The 14,605-nt window shown below is 36.7% G+C and overlaps 1 protein-coding gene across 4 annotated transcripts in view; it reads left to right on the top strand.

Moving 5' to 3' along the window:
* CDH18 (cadherin 18) overlaps positions 1-14,605 on the top strand; it is a 659,070-nt gene that overhangs the window by 383,068 nt on the left and 261,397 nt on the right. For 2 of the 4 annotated variants that reach the window (XM_087961170.1, XM_087961172.1), the window contains exon 1: positions 176-677. The exons of the other annotated variants lie outside the window; for them this stretch is intronic. The gene's annotated coding sequence lies outside the window, so the exon portion shown is untranslated. Of the gene's footprint in view, positions 1-175; positions 678-14,605 lie in introns of those variants that run through there. 4 annotated transcript variants of the gene reach the window in all.

Below are 14,605 nucleotides of genomic sequence, written 5' to 3'. Positions count from 1 at the left end.
TCTTTTCTTCCTGGCCAATTCCTCCCGCACTTGATGCCTTCACCCCACCGAATAAATAGATCAACTATTTATAAGCATTTCTCTGCCCTGCACCCCCCCCCCCGCAGCCCCCTCATCCCTCTCATTTTACTGAACAAACATACTCTCATTTTACTGAACAAACCTCCTTGGCTAGCTGGCGAAGCCATTGTTTCCTTTCTATTTCAGCGGCCGTGGAATCTGCTCGGATAAAGGCTGAAAGCGAGGGCGCCGGGCGAGATCGCCCTTTCCGCCGCCTGCCCGCCCACGGCCGAACAACGCCAGGATCTCCTAGCCGGGATGAGGAAAAGGGAGGGCGAGGAGAAGGCTGTGTGGCTCCGGCGAGAACCAAACAGACAAGCGGAGACGGCCAATCAGCGCCGCTTTCCCGAGCCGCAGAAAGCAAAAAGCGAGCCAGCAGCTTAGGAGGTGTTTTTTTTGTTTTTTTTTTGCTTTGGAGGTAACCCAGAGCTTGGGATCCAGTGCGCCTCTCGATCGCGGCTCTCCCTGGACTGGGAGAAGCTGCGCATAGGGGGGGGACGGGACACAAGTCTCCTCTTTCCTCATCCCCTCAGTTTCTCTCTCTCTCTCTCTCCCCCCCTTCCCTTCTCTTATAGCCCTTAAAGTTCCCTGTCACCAGTTAGGGCACGCCAGCTAAGGTAAGGCTTTGAAATCAAACGACCCTTCCTTCCCCCACACACCCACCCCACCCCACCCTCAACCCTTCTCAACCCCCAAATCTCTTGCATTCTTCCCGCGGCGGGGCAAAACGGAAGGTTGCCGTTTTACACAGTCCTTGCAGCGCCAGAGAGGTCGGGGCATCGGCGACTTGCAACGTTTGCACGGCCGCGGTGCGTCTCCCCTTTTCCTCCTCCTCCTCCTCCCTCTCGCCTCTTTCTTTCTGCCTTTTCGCCCGAGAGCTTCTGAGAGCCTTGCCCCGGTTCTTGCGACTTCCCTCGGTTGCGGTGGGTTTTGCTTAGCCTAGCCCAGAACGTGTCTTTAGTGCAAGCTACCGGTAAAAAAGAAGAAGAAAAAGAAGGAATAGGAAGGGGAACATACTCGCCCGGGTGCTGGGTTGCGCGTGCATGCGTTTTTTTTTTTTTTAACCTTCCTTTCTCCATTCCCCCCACCCCACCCCATCCCCCACTCGTGAATGTCAGCGGCGAAACTTGGCGCCGCTCCTCATCTTCGGTGGGGGTCGTGGGGGGTCGTGAACCCCGTGGAGTGGGGCTGTCAGTCAGATCCGATCGGGAGAAGAGGGCGCAGGTGCGGAGTTTGCTCGGTCGGTGCATGGAAACACAACCTCTTTGAGTCCCCATTGATCTTGCTTTCCCGGGTGCTGAAATTTATTTATTTATTTATTTATTTATTTATTTATTTATTTATTTATTTATTTATTTATTTATTTATTTATTTATTTATTTATTTATTTATTTATTTATTTATTTATTTATTTATTATTTGTTTATTTATTTATTTATTTATTCTCCCTTCCCCTTCCCTTAAAAATGCAACGAAGGAGGATGGCTGCCGGGGGAGCGCCTTCTTCCCAACGCTTTTTAAACTTTCTCTGCCTTTTACTTCTCCCGGATAGAGAAGGACATTGGAAAGGAAATGAGATGCAGTTAGAAACCTAACCCGTTTTTGCCACGGGGGGGGGGAGGAAGAGAGGATACGTGTAAGACTGTGAGGGGGGAAACTGTGAGGGGTTGCGGAAATAATTTGAAGGCTCCGGAGACAGAGGCAAGCAAGGATGTCCGACAATCTTTTAGCTCCTGATTCCCGTCTCAGTTGAATGTCTTGGCCTGCAAAAGGGGCCAGCTGTGTTCTTTCTAAATTGCCAGTCTTTAAAGAAGCATCGTTGCATACTGGAAAAAATATTTTTTATATATATATATTATATTACACTATATATAAATTTTAATGTATTCCACATGAAGGCGTTAAACAGGAATTTGCAATGAGAAGCATGAGAGTTCTTGTTTCGTTTTCCTAATTTGTATGTGAAATCATACAAGTGCTGCTGATTACAGTTTAATGAAGTAAGAGTGGACTGGGTTTAATCTAGCTAAATTTAAATATATTTCCGTTCCACTGAGTTCAGTGAATGACATTCAAGCCATCTACTCACTTTTTCTCTTTCTAAGCATTGGAAGGTAATAATGCTTAACTTTGCTGGATTGTACCTTCAAGTTAAAAATGATTGATGAGTAATAAATTTCTTTAATTTTAATAAAGTGGCTGTCCTAAATACAGTTACTAATCAGAGCACTATACTACAAGGTGTAAACATGATTGAATAGACATTCTATTCACTTTTAGAAAGCTTGGCTATATATCTAGAAATCTATCTTAAGGCTGGATCTATCAGCATCTAGCACTGTGTTGCAACAATCTGTCTAGATTCCTTCCTTCCTTCCTTCCTTCCTTCCTTCCTTCCTTCCTTCCTTCCTTCCTTCCTTCCTTCCTTCCTTCCTTCTTACCTTCTTTCCTTCCTCCCTCCCTCCCCTCTCCCCCTTTTTACAAGGGATATATGAAGTGATTGCTAGTAATAATATTGCAGATGTAGATTTCACTCTGCTAGTGATAACTCAGTGGCATTTCTCAATGTTGTTTTTCCTGTTTGTCACCTATACATTGGATTCTCACAACTGTAAGTTCTATTAAGCCTGCTAGTGGTGGCAATATTTTTCTTGGAGCTGCAAGTCATTGCATACTTACTGGATGAAAGTCTCAGTGAAGTCAGTTAGATTTGCTTAGAAGTAAAAAAAAAACAAAAACCACACATTATGTGGTGATCTTTTGCATAGATAGAAGCTAAAGTATAACTGTGGAAGTATAACTCTCCATCTTTGTTGAACAAATTTGCACTTTCAGCTCTTAGCTGATTATCACTTTGTAAAAGATGACATGAAACTTCCTATCAGTGATCAGAACTGTTAGAACTGTTGACATATAAACCATAACATTGTTGAAGATGAATTGAAAAGAAGGTGTAATTATGGTGAATAACTCTGAATAAACTTTCAGAAATGTTACATTACAACATATAAACTTTTAGGAAAATCAGAAAATATTCCTACTTCATTAATAATAAAGTGCAACCTCTGCTTAGATGACTAGACTGTAATAGGGATGCAGAGGTTGTTTATTTAATCACATTTGTACAGCTACCCATCATACATAGTTAATGGGTGGCATGCATAATAACAAAAACTGTTAAAATTACCAATTTTGGATTAAAATAAAAAACATAATAATAATATAAAATGGCAAAAAACCCCACCCACAGTGAATTCCATTAACTGTTATTCAGTCACCTGGCATGTGAAAGTTATGAATTTGTATGCTTATCTAGGTTACTGTGAAATCAAAGAGGCAAGCAAATAAGCCATCTGCACCATTAAAATACATCACAGCAGGAATCTTAAAATAAAATGTAGTTCCTCTGCCACTTCTAGGTTTTAACTCATTTCATCGAGGTATGTGAAAAGAAGGTTTCATTTTAGAAGCGAAGAGGGTGGGGAAAAAACCTCTTCACTTCAAACCTCGTAGTCAGTAGCTCTCAGATTGTCATTGTGTACTCTTTTGAGTATTAAACAGAGATGAGTTAATGATATATCACTGACTTGAGTTTGACTGGTGGTTGACAGATTTGAACAAATGACATGGGTCTCATCCTGTTCCTCATAACAATTTTCCAAGAATGTTCATTTGGTTTCCTTGATCCATCCATTTTATCCATTGTCTTCCCTTTTTACTTTTCACAACTTTGCCAAGCATTGTCATTCATTCATTCATTCATTCATTCATTCATTCTTTTTATCCAAGGTACATGAGTCTTTGCTTGCACTGAGGAAAGTTGGCTTGTTGATGATAGTCATGGTGGCTTCATCAAAGTGGTAGGATGTTCCGATTTTAATTATTGAGAAAGACTGCTTACCCCAAGAGTTTCATGGAAAGAGGTGAGCATCGAGGACAGAAAAAAGAATCCACCCACTTACATTCATATATGCATATATACACGTGTGTGTTGTGTGTAAATGTGAGGTTCAGGTAATTGTTAGGCTGGAAACAGTAGTATTCATTTAATTAATTATGTTTTACTATTCAACAAATAAATAGTTTTGTAGTATTCATTGCATTGAGACAAATACAGAGGATTTAAAAACATCCTTTCCTCCCAATCCTTTCATTAGAGTAATTGAGGGTCCTTTTGTTGTTCTTATCTCCATGCGTGAGGGGAGAGAATTGGTTGTTATTCCCTTTGGGTTACCCAAGATTTTTGGATTTCATTTTAGCTTTTGTATAAGTTAAATCACACAGACTTGTTGGAATTGGGTGCCTAGAAAATTTAAATATAAATAAAGTTGTCACAATTGTTTCAACTGATCCAGAAGTAAACCAGCCAAGCTCTGTAACATTGCTGACCTTGCAGGAACACCGAGTTCTGAAACTACATTCAGTCTGATGCATAATCCTCATGTGGAAATACTCATGGTCTGGCGATTCAGATGAGTTTTTGAAAGTGAGTGTTGAACAAAGTGAGATATGCAAAGTGAAATATGGATAATAAACATAGTCTCTGTCAAGTAAGCCTGGCTAAAATAGGAAAAAAACAATCAATGTCATATTCCAGTTCTTTGATTGGTTGATAGATTGCTGGATTCTATGATTTGTATTCCACACATTTCAAAGTGATTGTTGATGGTGTGTGGAATTGGGGCAAGTCTGGTCATCCAGTACAGAAGAGTTAAAATTTTATTAAAATAAATGCCCATTTTCTGTTAATGTTGAACTATTTTAAGAAGTGGCAATAGTGGGTTTGGTTTTTGTTTTTTTTTAACTTTTTGGGTTGAAGTGAAAAATGTGTGCTTGCTTGAACAATGTGTGATCAAGCATATATATAGGTAAGCAGGAAGAATTCTAATACTGTATATCCTGAAAATACTTTCCATAGATTGCTCAATGGCAAGAGAAAAATTGCTTGACTGGAATACAACATTTTTAAACATTGATATATAGCATTAGCAACTCAAATTGCTGACTCTTCCAAGTATAAAACCATAATTTACAAGGAGAAAAATAAATTTCAAGCATCTGAGCAGCACCACAGCAAGACACATATTGGCCAGCTTATCCAACAGAAACCTTTACCATCATGAGAGAAAATATGTTCATGTACAGTTGGACAGGTGTAAACTCTGAAGTATGTGTATCATTATGTTCATTGGAGCTTACTGTATAGTAGGCTGTTTAAGTTACAGCCTAATACGGATTACAATTGCAGTCCACTTCATGTTTATTCAGCTGTAAGCCTACAAAATAGAGTAAAACTTGCTTCCAGTTCAGCAACCATAGGATTATCCTGCAAATCTCTGAGGTTGTCCTTTTAAGTTTCAAGTTATAAATGTTCCACTGCATATTAATACTTTATGATGTTTGAGCATTTATAAAATATCTTTAGAAACACACACACACACACACACACACACACACGTCTGTATGTATAAAATTCTCTTTCAACTGTGCAACAGAATATGATATGTACAAGCATTATCTGTTATATCAATGTACTAACATGACATGATTATATAAATACTTGGTGAGCCAGGACTTACTTTCTTTGTTTATTAGAGTTTATGTGGTTTGTTTAGATGCTTCCAGTTTATAAAGCAAGCATTCCAGGTCCAAATTCAGAATTTTGTATGAGCTACTGTGAGGCAGAATGAAGCAATTGCATTTTGTCAATAGACTTGTGTTAATGGAATTATTATTCATTTAGTGTCATTGACTATTCACTATCTTGGTGGTAGAAAGATCTTTGAGGATTATTTTGTTAGTTTGGGGCAGGTAAATGTAATTTTGGGGTGACCCCACCGCACAATTCTTGCTGTACTCGGGACTCAAACTGTTTTTGATTACTTCCAGATAAGGCAGATTTTCTTCCTTCCTTCCTTCCTTCCTTCCTTCCTTCCTTCCTTCCTTCCTTCCTTCCTTCCTTCCTTCCTTCCTTCCTTCCTTCCTTCTCAAGGAAGCTTGCAACAACAACAGTATCTGTGTCCAGTATACATTTGTTTAATAACTGTGGGAACTCCACTTGATATATTCCCCATTTTTTTGCAGGAGAAACATAATAAATAAGAGATGTTGTTGCAAGGAAACAATTGTCTGTGAAATATGTTAATTTTGATGCTTGTAATATGACTCTTACTATTTGGCTTGAGGATTAGTTACAACTAAGTTTCAGTTAATATTTTGATAGAGTGTATGCACTACATTTCTGAATCTTTTAATGTTGTTAGTCATCTAGAATATTGTGATGGTTTAGGAGTGGGCAGGTCCAACTTTAGTCCATCTTGAACAAAAGGAGTGAATTTGAGCTAATTAAGTTTCTTAAAAAGTTGTTGTAAAAAGAGGTAATACCATATGTGCCATTTTGACTCCTAAGTAAAGGGTAGAATAAATGAATGAATGAGGTCTGACCTAGAAGCCAAGAGATCTACCTTTAGCCTGAAAAGCCAGCTGGGTGACTGTTAGCCAGTCACTCTCAAACCAACTTGGCTTGCAAAGTTGTGGGGAAAATAGGATGAGGAAGGAGCATTGATGTTTGCCATCTCGAGTTATATATGAAAGAAGCAGGATAAAAAAATAAAAATGAATAAATAACTGCAGAGTGAGTCTTTTAGAAATTGGAGTTGGTTTTGGTGAAGAGAAAGTATGAGGATTCTTCCCTCCCTTATTTTGCTTTAAAATCTTCACCTTTCATAAAGTCAGTCTTTTAAGAAAAGGTCTAACTGAAGTTGGAAAGTATGGTGGCAGTGGTAGAAAATATGAGAATAGAAGATTGCTGGAAGAGCTAAAGAATGGAGATGGAGAGTGACAGGATGGACAAGACAGCCCAAATCAGATGAACTTCTCCAAACAGCTCTGCAAATCCAAGTGGTCCAGGTATTAGAAAAATTAAGAGATGCGGAGGGGAACTTTATTAGAGTCAAGGAATTTGGAAAAGTTCTGAACCAGGCACCAAGTGCTATCAGACTTAAGGAGTCCAGGTTTGTCAAGTAATGAAAACTCAGATGTTGGTCCCTTCAGAGCCTATGTTTGACAAAGTTGAAGCCAAGCCAGAGGGAACCAGAGTAGCAATCACCACCACCACCTGGAAGACCTGAAGCTTCTCTAACCTTCAGACAGAGCAGTGACAACTTTGATCTTGTATCCAGTACCCATCAACAGTAAGCCACAGCACTGACTGTTTATTTTATTTATTTATGTATTTATGTATGTATGTATTTATTTATTTGTCAAAAGCTTACAATATAACAGAAATAAGAATAAACATAAGTTTAAATACAAGACATAGGAACTAATAATCGGGGAGAATAAGACAGGGATGGTAGGCACGACTATGTGCTTATGCACACCCCTTACAGACCTCTTAGGAATGAGGTGAGGTCAATGGAGGTTAGTTTGAGAGTAAAGGAGTGGGGGTTTGAGCAGCTGACAACAGAATCAGGTAGTGAGTTCTAGGCATTGACCACTCTGTTGCTGAAATCATACTTGCTGCAATCAAGTTTGGAGTGGTTTACATTGAGTTTATATCTGTTGTGTGCTGTAGTGTTGTTGTTAAAGCTGAAATATTCATTAACTGGTAAGATGTTGCAACATATGATTTTATGTACTATGCTGAAGTCTAATCTTAGTCAGCGTAGTTCAAGGGTGTCTAAGCTAAGAATCTCAAGTCTGGGGCTGTAAGGTATTCTGTTGTGAACAGAGGAATGTAGTACTCTTCTGGTAAAATACTGGACTCGCCCAATTTATTTATGTCTGATATACAGTGCAGATTCCAGACAGCAGAGCTGAATTCAAGTATTGGTCTAGCAAATGGTTTGAATACCCTAGTTAGCAAAACAGTATTACCAGAGGAGAAGCTTTGTAAAATTAAATTTACAACTCTTAAACCCTTTTTGACAATGCTGTTGCAGTGAGTTTTGGTGCTTAGATCATTCGATATGAGAACTCCAAGGTCCTTGACAAAGTGAGGGTCATCAACAAGGTCATATCTGCCTAGATTGTATTTGGTATATAGATTTTTTTTTTTACCAATGTGTAGGACAGAGCATTTGTTGATAGATATTTGGAATTGCCAATTGTTAGACCATTCAGACACATAATCAAGGTCTTTTTGAAGGATGGTAGCATTGATGGTGGTGTTGAATAGTTTTGCATCAGCGAAGAGGACACAGTTGTTAATAAGATGATCATAAAGGTCATTTATATAGAGTGTAAAGAATGTGGGTGCTAGAATGCTCCCTTGAGGGACACCGCTGATAACTGGTGCAGGGTTTGATAGGGCGTTTCCTATTTTTATTATTTGTTGCCTGTTTGTCAGGAAGGCAATAATTCACTTGTGAAGAGATCCAGAAATGCCGTAAGAATTTAATTTTAATAGCAGTTTATCATGTACCACTGAGTCAAATGCTTTGCAGAAGTCAGTGTAAATTACATCTATTGCTTTACCCTGGTTGAGAAGTGTAGTCCATATGTTTTTGCAGTGTAGAAGTTGCAAATTGCAGGACAATTTTTTTCTGAAACCAAATTGATTATTGGAGAGTAAGTTGTTAGACTCTAGGTGGAAGGTAATGCATTGATTAATAATTGATTCCATAACTTTGCATGTAACACAACACAATGAGATTGGTCTATAGTTACCAAACCAAGCAAGGGTCACCTTTTTTGAAAATAGGGATGACCGTTGCTAAAGACCATAGGTTTGGTAAAGAGCTGGTTCTGAATAACTCATATGTTATACTTAGTGGTTCTGCTATGGTAGTGGAGAGCTTTTTTAAGAAGAATGCACATAACCCATCAGGGCCAATAGATAAGGATGCTTTAAGGTGGTGTAGTGCATTTTCTACATTATCTTCAGTAAAGTCAATTTGTAGATCGTTGCAGTTACTTGTTGTATGATTAGGAAATGAGGGGCATGAGCCATTACTGTTAACAAAGACCGAACTGAAGAATGTGTTGAAGAGGTTTGCCTTAACAGCTTCATCTGTGGAGCAATATGGATTGGGAAAAGTTCAGGAAGGAAAAAAGTTAAAGAATAAGAGCAACAAAAAAGAAGTAGCAAGTACAGAATTAGAGATAAAGTAGAACAGAAGGTAAAATTAGATACGTTATAAAACAATAGTATCATAATTCTAGAAGTAACTCTACAGTTTGTAAACAAATCTTTATTTTTAATGAAAATCCCTGGACAATTGTATGCATCTCTGTCTTGACTGGTGTTGTATCACAAAGCAGACCTACAACAGAGAGAATATTTCTTTCTGTCTTTGGTAGGACAGTATTTAATGGATATTCTTCTGTATTTCTTGGGATTTCCCTAGGTAGATTGCAATTCTTTTTATAATTAATGGCCTTGTTTCACAGCTAAGATAATTAGTGCAGAACCTTCTGAATCTAGCCATAGAATGTTAACTAAATGAAACCTCTTCAATGTAGAATCTTGGTAATGTATTTGAATGGCATATATTTGATGCAGATAATGGAGGAAAGCTACTATATTTATACTTTCTTCTCCAGGCAGTCTGCCAAATAGAAACAATTCTGATCCTCCAGTTTTTATATTCACAAGCTAAGCATTCACCTGTTTTTCTGTACCATGTTGATTTTTGAATCTGATCAAAGCCTGGTCTTGATATAATGAAAGGAATATTATTTGATACATTTGCTAAATCTAATCTACTTAACTTTGTTTTCTTCTGATGACTGCTTTTGCTGGATCAGGATGTGAAGAACAGAACAGAAATAAATACCATCTCAGTCAATGCTAGAGTCAAACTATGTACTTACATGCATGGTGATTTCTCATTCTGTTACCCAGCCTTTCTGGGAGAGTATGCAATAGGAAAAATAAATTGCTTTATTTGAGCTGAAACATTATCCATTAACAAAGCTAATGGGATTTATTAAGCAGGGAACTAAAGGGTGTCTAGTGTAATGGGACTGCTGAGATAAGGAGCTGCATTTCCCAGGAGCTCCTGACATGACCTGTGATTGACCTTGAATAGAGTTGCAGTTCATGAAAAAGAAAATAAAAAGGAAGAAGAGAGCCAAAAAAAGGGAGATAACCTGGGCAGCTCGGAGAGCAATTTGGTTACCGCTTTGTTCTGAGAAGTGGACTGAAAGATGACCATTAGCAGATTGAAATTAAGAGGATGGTTCTGGGAAATTATTATTATTAAATTATAATTATTAAACTTATAGCACGGTGTACTACTTTCTACAAAGTTGCTATTGAGATAAATATTGCAACCTGATTTAGACATTTATTTATTTGGTTGTTGCAGTTACACACTTCCATTATTATGTGATACTTCCCTTCTCCTTGACCTAGCCTATTAATGACTTGTTCTTACATTAATAGCACTGTAATTGCAGAGATAAGGCAGTCAGAGGTGCTTATACTTCCCTACCTTTACTGCGTTGTCCATTGTCCTACTTAGGCTTCCAGTAATTTATGCCCACACTAATTGGAAGTTAAGATGAAACTTAGAAATTGTTACTGGTGGTAAAGCATTTTCAGAACTCACAAATGACAGTATCCAAAAACAATAGCTATGGAAAAAAATGGCAACCAGATACAGTATACGAAAGAGTTGAAAGCTATATTTATCAACTGAATTTCTGGAAAGCATAAAGGAAAAAGAAAAGGTCTGAAATTATTCCAGGTACTAGAAAATATTAATGCTGTATGAAACTTTGAAAGAGCTGCTTTGCACGGGACATTAAAGCAGAGATGCAATTTGCAATATTCATGCACTTGCTTCAAAAGTTACATCTCGCAATTGCAAAGTAGATATGCTCCTTTCCAGCCAGTAGTAGGCTTGAACTATTCCGCCTGTTCTGTTTTAAGTGTTTTTTTCCATGGGATCCCATACCATTAAGTGGCTTTGCAGATAGAATTGACATTTAGGAAATGCTATCTCACTGTGTAAGTTTGAAAACTGCTGCTAGCAAAATAAAAATAACACGCAAACATGTCTGTCTTGTTATTCTCTTGAGGTAAGCAATATTATGCAGGGTACAGAAAAGCAGTAAGAAATATTACAATAACAATAACAATAACAATAACAATAATAATAATAATAATAATAATAATAATAATAATAATAATAATAATAATAATAATAATAATAATAATAATAATAATAATAATAATATGAGATGAAAGAAAACAGAAAAAGGAAATGTGGCTAAAACTGATGCATTCCACAATAATTCCCTATACTTTGTACACTGTACCTTTCTTTTCCTTGCAAACCTTTCTTGCATCCTCCACATTCTGCTCCATACATTGCCTTTTGTTATTTAAATTTCTCATTGTTCTCTTATTGAAGATCTCATTAACTCCATTCAATTATAATGTTTTTGGGTTTCTCCTTTGGATACATTTACTCTGATTTCGTATATTTGTTTCATGAATTGATTTTAATTTTCTCTGTATAATAAAACTGTACTTATTCCATATTGTTTGCTGACTTTTCTATTCTGTCCATATTCACCTAGCATCTATATGTTCTTGATCTTTTTTTTTTTTAGTTTCTTCATCATAGAAACTGTTTCTATTGTATTCAATTTACGTTTTCTGTTTCTCCTGACAATATTGACCTCTCATTTCCATATAACAAAGTGGACAGAAGTACAGCTATTTCTGCTTCTTTCAACAATTCCTATCTAAATACCATTTTATCAACTTTTGCTTATCTTAGTAAATATTCTAAAAAGTTAAGCAAATTAATTTACTTGCTTTATTTTTATCACTATTTGTAACTTGAAATGTTCATTTTATTCTGTCAAACACTGGTGCTCAAATTCATATTCATTTTTTAAAAATAATTTTTACTGAAGGTGTTTCTCAACAGAATTAAAAAAACAGTACAAATTTTGAATTAAATAAGAAGAAAGAAAATTAAGAAGTGAAAAAGAAATAGAAATAGAAAAAGATCTGAAAGAAGAAACTTCCAATCTGCTTGGAAGTGGTTATCGATACATTTATATTTTACCAACTCTCTCTCTCTCTCTCTCTCTTTCTAAGGTTATGTTATAAATTTCTTCTTTCTTACAGCTGTTCTTTCTAATATTCAAACCCATAAATCAGAAGTTTTTCTCTTTTTAGCAAAAAGTCCATAAGAGATTTTCAGTGATTAATAAATATAGCTATTTTTCTCTAATCATACAAGTCCATTTTGCCATCTCTGTTAGTTCTGTAATCTTCATCATCCAGTCCTAAAATATGAATATTTCAGTCTTTCCATTTTTGCACATATGACATTCTTGCAGCAGAAATCATGTATAAAAGTAGTCTTACTTTTTTCTAATTGTTTTGTCCATAATCCCAGCAAAAAAAAAAAAAAAAAAAATCTGATTTCAGTTGAATACTGATCTTTAAAATTCTTTGTATTGTATGTATTTGAGCCCAAAGATATTTGTTTTTTTTTACAAGTCCACCAGGCATAATAAAATAACTTTTCATGTCCATATTTCCAACATAAATTTGAAATACATTTATACATTCTACTAAAATTTTCTGGAATCATACACTAGTAGTACATCATTTTATAAAGATTCTCTTTTAATTTGTAACGTAATGTACATTTTAGTCCTTTTAACCATGTATTCCAGAGGTGGTATTCAGCAGGTTCTGACCAGTTCTGGAGAACCAGTAGCGGAAATTTTGAGAAGTTTGGAGAATCAACAAATACCACCTCTGATTAGAGATTTTACAGTATCCTTCCCCTGCCACGCCCACCAAACTACGCCCACAGAACTGGTAGTAAAAAAATTTGAATCCCACCACTGACGTATTCTAAAATCTAAATTCCTCTTTGCATTGTGCAGTGCAATATTAATTGAAAATAGTTTGGGTTTTCACCCAACAATACAATTTACCTGCATACAAAAATATATATGTGTGCATATTCCCAACTAATTTGGGATCATATGTACATTAATCCAGAAATGAATGAAATAATTAATTACATGTCCTTAATCAAGGGTTTAGTTACAGAACTAACCATACATCCTTGTTTATACTATCCAAAGCTGAACTGTTGTTCTGTCCTTTATTCACATGCATTCTTTATTTTGACATAGACTGATATAAATCATACTCAGCACACTAAAGCCTATTTATATTATCATGGATTTTGCTTAAATTAAGAAATGAATAATAAATAACTTACTTTCTCAAGTTCATAGATTTCTCAGTGACATACCTAACGAGCATCAATCTGGTCTCTTTTTCTGTTGCTTAATATAAAGCTACATTGGACTTTCCAAAATCTGTGGATTGTCACCTTTCATTATCTTCCATTCACAGTTCAGCCCCACAGCTTTCTTTGTGTATTTAATAAAATGATTTTCCTACAGTTTTTGCATTCGCTCTTGGCCAGCTAAACACTCAGAATATTACTACAACTTAGCAGCTTAGCTCTGATCCTGACTGACACTTTACAAGAAAAGTAGAATCAAAAGGCAGTTTATACGGCAGGGCAATGCATGGCTTTCCATCTAAAAGAATGATTGCTTGCATTTACAGCTCTTAGATTAAAACAGGAATTCTTTGAGCTGATGTATATTAATTCTCTCCAGTTTAATAGGTTTACAGTAGTTTTTTTCTTTTTATTTGTTTGTTTATTTGTCAAACATGTACAAGATAACAAGTATAAGTATGAACATAAACAAGAACAAAGGAAGTAAATACAGATAAATGGGGACAGTAAGACAGGGATGGTAGGCATGCTGGTACGCTTATGCACGCTCCCTTTAAGGACCTCTTAGGAATGGGGTAAGGTCCATGGTAGACAGTTTGAGATTGAAGCTGTGAAGTGTTGAGGCTGTAACAACCGAGTTGGGTAGAGTGTTCCAAGTGTTGACCACTCTGTTGTTGAATTCATATTTTCTGCAATCGAGTTTGGAGTGGTTTACCTTGAGTTTGTGATGGTTGTTTGCCCATGTATTATTGTTATTGAAGCTGAAGAAATCATTGACAAGTAAGATGTTATAGCAGACAATTTTATGAACTATGCTTTAATCGGACTGCAGGCAGCACAGGACTAGATTGTCCAGGCCCAAAATTTCAACCCTGGAGGCATAGGGAATTCTATTGTGAGTGGAGGAGTGGAGTACTTTTCTCAAGAAATACCTCTTTTGGACCAGATTTCCTTGCAGCTGGGTTTAGAACTGGGATTGTCTTTTAAAGATAATGGACTTTTTTGGACTTTTCTGAGTGTGTCAAGGAAGGAGGTACCTTTGTCTGTTTATAAAATTGCTCTCACTATGGGCAGAGGTACCCCAAAAGCATCCATTTACTAGAAAGGAAACAAGTGAAGTCATCCTCTGCCATATCCTGTAGTATCCTACTCTTTCTTCCTGGAAAGTACATTCAGGTCCAAAGCAATCACTAAAAAACAAACTCTTCAAGCTTTTTTTCCTTTATTTTCAAAGAATGCCAATGAAACTTCTCCTGACTTTCAAAACAGTTTTAGTTTATATAGGTTGCAACTTGAACATGATAGTT

This window comes from Notechis scutatus, chromosome 3 (assembly GCF_049901735.1).
Source record: "Notechis scutatus isolate UNSWTSFEM ecotype Mainland chromosome 3, rNotScu1.2, whole genome shotgun sequence".
NCBI classification, from domain to species: domain Eukaryota; kingdom Metazoa; phylum Chordata; class Lepidosauria; order Squamata; family Elapidae; genus Notechis; species Notechis scutatus.
This window is presented reverse-complemented; position numbering and strand designations above follow the sequence as displayed.